Consider the following 6000-nt stretch of genomic DNA (forward strand, 5'->3'; position numbering starts at 1 on the left):
AAATTGAAAAGATTTTGTGACATGTAAAGATAAAATTCCATTTTCAACGTGTCCATAAGTATAATTTGATTGAGACATAGCCATGCTCATTTGCTTCAGGCACTGTGTATAAATTGGGAGAGTGATTATCCAAAGACAAGATACATATACGTAAGTAGAGCAATAATAAATAGAGGTCCCAGCGTTTGTAAATCTTCATCAACACAGGATTAATACCTTGCTGGTAGGTGCTGTCAAACTGATTTTTGACTCATAGTGACCCCATGTGAGAGCTGCAAGAGACCATATATGCATTCCTAGCACTTTGCATACATTTAAGGCACAGTGGAGCATGGATTATTTTGTTATCAAATTAAATGACAAGGCATTGTGTTTACTAAGTGTGGTAGTTAAGTTTGTGTGTCAACTTGGCTGGGCCTGGTTGAGTGGCTGGGCAGCTGGATGTAGTATTCCCCATGATGAGACTGATAATCAACTCCATGGTGAAATCTACTGTGAGCAGCTGAGTAGCTGCCCTAGGGATGTGGTCTACTTCCTGTATGTAAGGAGAAGCCTTGGGAAATGCTCTCTAGCTAATGGCATGCTTGAACCCTGCACATAGCTGTGTCATTGTTCAGCAGCCTGTCATGCTCTGCTGCCTTTAGACTTTCAATGGACTTGAATTAATGGCCTGCCATGTGGTTTGGTAACATCGGGATAGTGCCATTTTATTTGTCAACCTTGGGCTTGTTAGCCTCAGCAGCCAGTAGCTGCCTGAGTGAAGAGATGCCTCTAGTTTCAGTGGGCTGGGAGCAAGAGGCAGAGCTGAAGCTCAAGGTCGAGGGGCTTTCACCCAGCCCCTAGAGCCTGACACTTTGAACTCGGACTTAAAGCCTCCTGAACTGTGAGAGAATAAACTCCTGTTTGTTCAAGCTATCCCATTTGTGGTATATTCTGTTAGAGCAGCACAGAGGTAACCAGAATACTAAGCAATGACACTATAGCTATGGTGAAAAAATACATTGTATGCTGTCCTTTCCAGACTAGCCACTCCTCACAATACTATTCCCAACTCACAGGAAAGCTACAATTAGAACAAATAGAATTTTTGAAAAGCAGGATTTGATCATAGCAGAATTTCTTCACAGAAATAAACTATGAAAATGAGGCTGCAAACAAAGTTTTCAAGTAGCACGTTTGTCAACCAAGCAAGGAAAACTTTTTACCAATAATGAGTTAATTAAATTATATTTGATTGTAGTATTCAAAGAAATGTGTCCAGAGAACATAAACTTGTTTAAAATTATTAGCTTTTTGGTCAGAAGAGTTGCTCAAAAATTGACATTAAAAGCAACAGCAGTAGTCAATTAAAAAGACAAGGCAAATGATTTTGAGTGGTTTTCCTTTTTCCTTGATAAGTGGACAATAGTGCTCAGCTGTTTATCTGAGCAATCAATGGCAAGGATGAAGTGACTGAAGACTTAGCCTCTATGAATAACTTGCATGGAACAACTACAGGTGAAAATATTTTCATTGGAGTTTGTTGTTGTTGTTATTTGCCATCGAGTCGGCCCCGACTCATAGCGACCCCTCCTTGGGTTTCCGAGGCGGTATCACTACGGAAGTAGGATTGCCCAACCTTCCTTCCGAGGAGCATCGGAGTTTAGTAAACACTAATTCAACATAATATGAAGCATAATATATTAATATGTATTGAATACAGATGGGGGTAAAACTATGTATGGAACAGAATACAGCTTAGTAGGACAACCTTAAAAAATTTGTGGAAAGTGTTCAAACCTATAAGTTATTCATTGTATTATTAATTTTATTTATTTTTGGTGGTGCTATACACAACCAAACATATATTTGTTCACAATTACTACATGTATGGTTCAATAGTATTAATTAAATACTTCACATTGTACCACTATTATATTTCTATCTATTCATTTTATTATTCACAAGCAGATACTTTGTGGAAAATTTTGAATCCATCATGTGTTATCTAACCAGCAGTGTTAGCAGTGAACTCCATTTGCCCTCATGGACTTATCCACTGTCAGTTCCATGAATTTTGGCAACAGAAGCTGGATATCCTGACTTGCACAACTGCGCAGCAGTTTGATTACTTAGCAGTGATAAAGTTTGATTGCAATTTTTGAGCTCAGGGTCAAGAGTGAAATTTTTCTAAATAAGAACTGCCCTTAACCATTATTACTGAATACTGAATGTTCTGGAAATTAGCTTTTTCTGCAGACTGAATAAAGTTTCTTAATGAATTCAACCTAAAATTACAAGGCGAAACAGAACTTACATGGAAAACCTTCATTGTGTTAAAGTCATTTCAAAAATCAATTTTGTTTGAATCACAAATAACTTCAAGTTATTTTAAGTACTTCTTGTGCTGTCAAAAATTAAAACAAGAAGCAAGATCTCCAGTCCCATACACATTTGCAACAGATATATTTTCTGAGCTCAAACTACAGGTCCAAGAATGCAAAGGTAATTTCCCTATTTCAAAATTCACTTAACTGTATAATGGACACTTCCCTAGCCTTCATTTAGAAGTGATTAATCTGTACTGACATGTTAAAGGAAATATCAAGAGAAGAATCAAATAGAATTCTATAAATGCCTTTCAAGTGATGAATATGCTCAGTTAACATCATATGCAAGTGGATTTATATCAGTATTTGGCAAACGTTGTTGTTGTTAGGTGGCACCAAGTTGGTTTCAAGTCATAGTGACCCTATGACAACAGAAGGAAACACTGCGTGGTCCTGTGCCATTCTCACAATCATTGCTATGTTTGAGGTCACTCTTGCAGTCACTGAGTCAAGCATCTCATTGAGCATTAAGAATAATTTTACTATGAGGAGACAGCTCTTCCCTACTCATATTTTGAGTGCCTTCCAACATGAAGGGGCTCATCCTTCGGCACTGTATTATATTATATTCTGCTGCTATTCAGAAGGGCCTCTGGTGGCATAATGCCTAAGGCATTTGACTGCTAACCAGAAGGCTGGTGGTTCAAACCCACCAGCTACTCCTTTGAAGGAAGGTTGGGCAATCTACTGTAGTGATACTGCCTCGGAAACCCAAGGAGGGGTCGCTGTGAGTCGGGTCTGACTCAATGCCAGTGTGTTGTGTTTGTTGCGTTTGCTATTCAGAAGATTTTCAGAGTCCAACTTTTTCAGAAATAGACCACCATATCCTTTTTCCTAGTCTATGTTAGTCTGAAAGCTCCACTGAAATCTGTCCACCATAGGTAACCCTGCTGGTGTTTCAAATACCGGTCACATAACTTCTAGCACCATAGCAACACAGAAGCCACCACAGTGTGACAAACTGAACAGATGAGTAGGGATTTGGCAGATAGCTATAAAAGGGCATTTTCAAAGACGAAATTGTAAAATCAGCCTAGAGTGGAACACATCAGTAGAGCCAAGATCCTGTTCTGAGGAGATGGCCGAGAGGCAGCAGCAGGAGAACCAAGAGACTGGCATGAGACAGAGCAGCAGGCTTGCTAGCCCAGGGAGCCAGAAAGCTGAGTGCCTTTGGGCAGAAGGCTTACTGGCAGAGTTATTGGCAGAGCTGAAAGAGCTTTGTAACACTTGTTTGAGCAGGGCAGAGGGCAGTCCAAAGGCTAAGGACCAAAGAGAGATGTGCCTATGAGCATGGCCAAAGGGAGGTTGTTCTGATCGAAGAATTGTATCCTGAGCAATCCTGATCCTGAATTGTAACCTGTTACTTCCCTAATAAGCCCCATAATCCTGAGTATCATCTATGAGTTCTGTATGGCCATTGCAACTAATTATCGAACCCAGCAGAGAAGTAGTGAGTGCCATAGGAGGGACGGTTAGTGTCAGAATTGGTAAAAAGTTTGGAGGATGGTGGCATGACTGACCACCTTATGGTAATCATCTTTGGGCTGTTGCTATTGATCCCTCTTTCCCCGCCTTGTGAATTTAGAAGAGGTCAGAGGATGGTGCCTCCACATTCTTTGTTCATAACAGAATACTCTGAATGATTGTGTTGTTGTTGTTGTTGTTATTTGCCGTCGAGTCAGCCCCGACTCATAGCAACCCCTCCTTGGGTTTCCGAGGCAGTATCACTACGGAAGTAGGATTGCCCAACCTTCCTTCCGAGGAGTGGCTGGTGGCTGAATAATTGTACTCCAACAAATTAGATAACCTAGACGACATGGACAAATTTCTAGAAAGATACAAACTGCCCAAACTGACTCAAGAAGGAACAGAAAACACGAATACACCTATAACAAATAAAAAGATTGAATCAGTACTCAGAAAGTTTCCAACAAAGAAAAGCCCAGGACAAGATGGCTTCACTGAATTCTAGCTAAAGCGTAAAGAATTAACATCATTCTTAAAAAAATAAATAAATAAAAAATTAGGGAACACTTCCTAACTTATTCTATGAGACCAGCATTACACTGATGACAAAGCCAGACAGATGCCATAAGAAAGCTACAGATTTATATTCCTTATGAATATAGACACAAAAATCCTCAATAAAAGGAATACAGGAGCATATTAAAAGATTCTATACCATGACCAGGGAGCTCTGGTAGCAGAGTGCCTAAGGCACTTGACTGCTAACCAGAAGGCTGGCGGTTCATACCCACCAGCCACTCCTCGGAAGGAAGGTTGGGCAATCTATTTCCATAGTGATACTGCTTGGAAGCCCAAGGAGGGGTCGCTATGAGTCGGGTCTGACTCAATGGCAAATTACAACAACAACAACATACCATGACCAGGGATTCAAGACTGGTTCAACAAATGAAAATCAATCAATGTAATACATGATGTTAACAGAATGAAGGAACAAACACACTATATGATCATCTCAATAGATACAGTCACCAGAAGAAAAGAAATAACAAAGATTCAAGCAGAAATCAATGAAACAGCAAATAGACAACAGAAAAAAATCAACAAGATTAGAAGTTGGTTTTTTGAAAAGATGAATAAAATTGACAAACCACTGGCAAATTTAACAAAGGAAAAGAGGAAGAGAATACAAAATAACACAAATAAGAAACAAAATGGGTGACATTACAACAGAACCCACTGAAATAAAAAGGACAATATCAGGATAGGATGAAGAACTGTATTCCAACAAATTTGAAAATCTGGAAGAAATGCACAGATTTCTAGAAACACACTACTTATCTAAACTAACACAGACTGAGGTGGAAGAGTTGAACAGATCCATAACAAAAGAAGAAATTGAACAGGTCACAAAAAAATTACCAAAAAATAAAAGTCCTGGTCCAGACAGTTTCACCAGAGAATTCTACCAAACATTCAGAGAAGAACTGACACCAATCCTACTCAAACTATTCCAAAACATACAAAAGGATAGAAGCCTCCCAAATTCATTTTATGAAACAAGTATAACCTTGATACCAAACCCAGGCAAAGACATCACTAAAAAGAAAAACTACAGACCAATATCTCTCATGAATATAGATGCAAAAATCTTCAACAAAATCCTAGCCAATAAACTCAACAACATATCAAGAAAATAATTCATTATGACCAAGTGGGGTTCATATCAGGTATGCAAAGATGCAAGGATGGTTCAACATTAGAAAAACAATCAATGTCATCCACCACATAAATAAAACAAAGAAAAAGAACCACATGATCATATCAATTGATGCAGAAAAGGCATTTGATAAAATCCAACACCATTCCTGATCAAAACTCTCAGCAAAATAGGAATAGAAGGGACATTCCTCAACATAATAAAGGGCATCTACGCAAAACCAACAGCCAACATTATACTCAATAGAGAGAGACTGAAACCATTCCCCTTCTGAACAGGAACCAAACAAGGGTGCCCTCTAACCATCGCTTCTATTCAACATTGTATTGGAAGTCCTAGCCTGGGCATTAAGGCAAGAAAGGGAAATCAAAGGCATCCATATTGGTAAGGAAGAAGTCAAACTATCCCTATTTGCTGATGATATGATCCTATACCTAGAAAACCCAA

This window comes from Orycteropus afer, unplaced genomic scaffold (genome assembly GCF_000298275.1).
Source record: "Orycteropus afer afer isolate SDZICR_OR568_19922 unplaced genomic scaffold, OryAfe1.0 scaffold00490, whole genome shotgun sequence".
Classification (NCBI taxonomy): Eukaryota; Metazoa; Chordata; class Mammalia; order Tubulidentata; family Orycteropodidae; genus Orycteropus; species Orycteropus afer.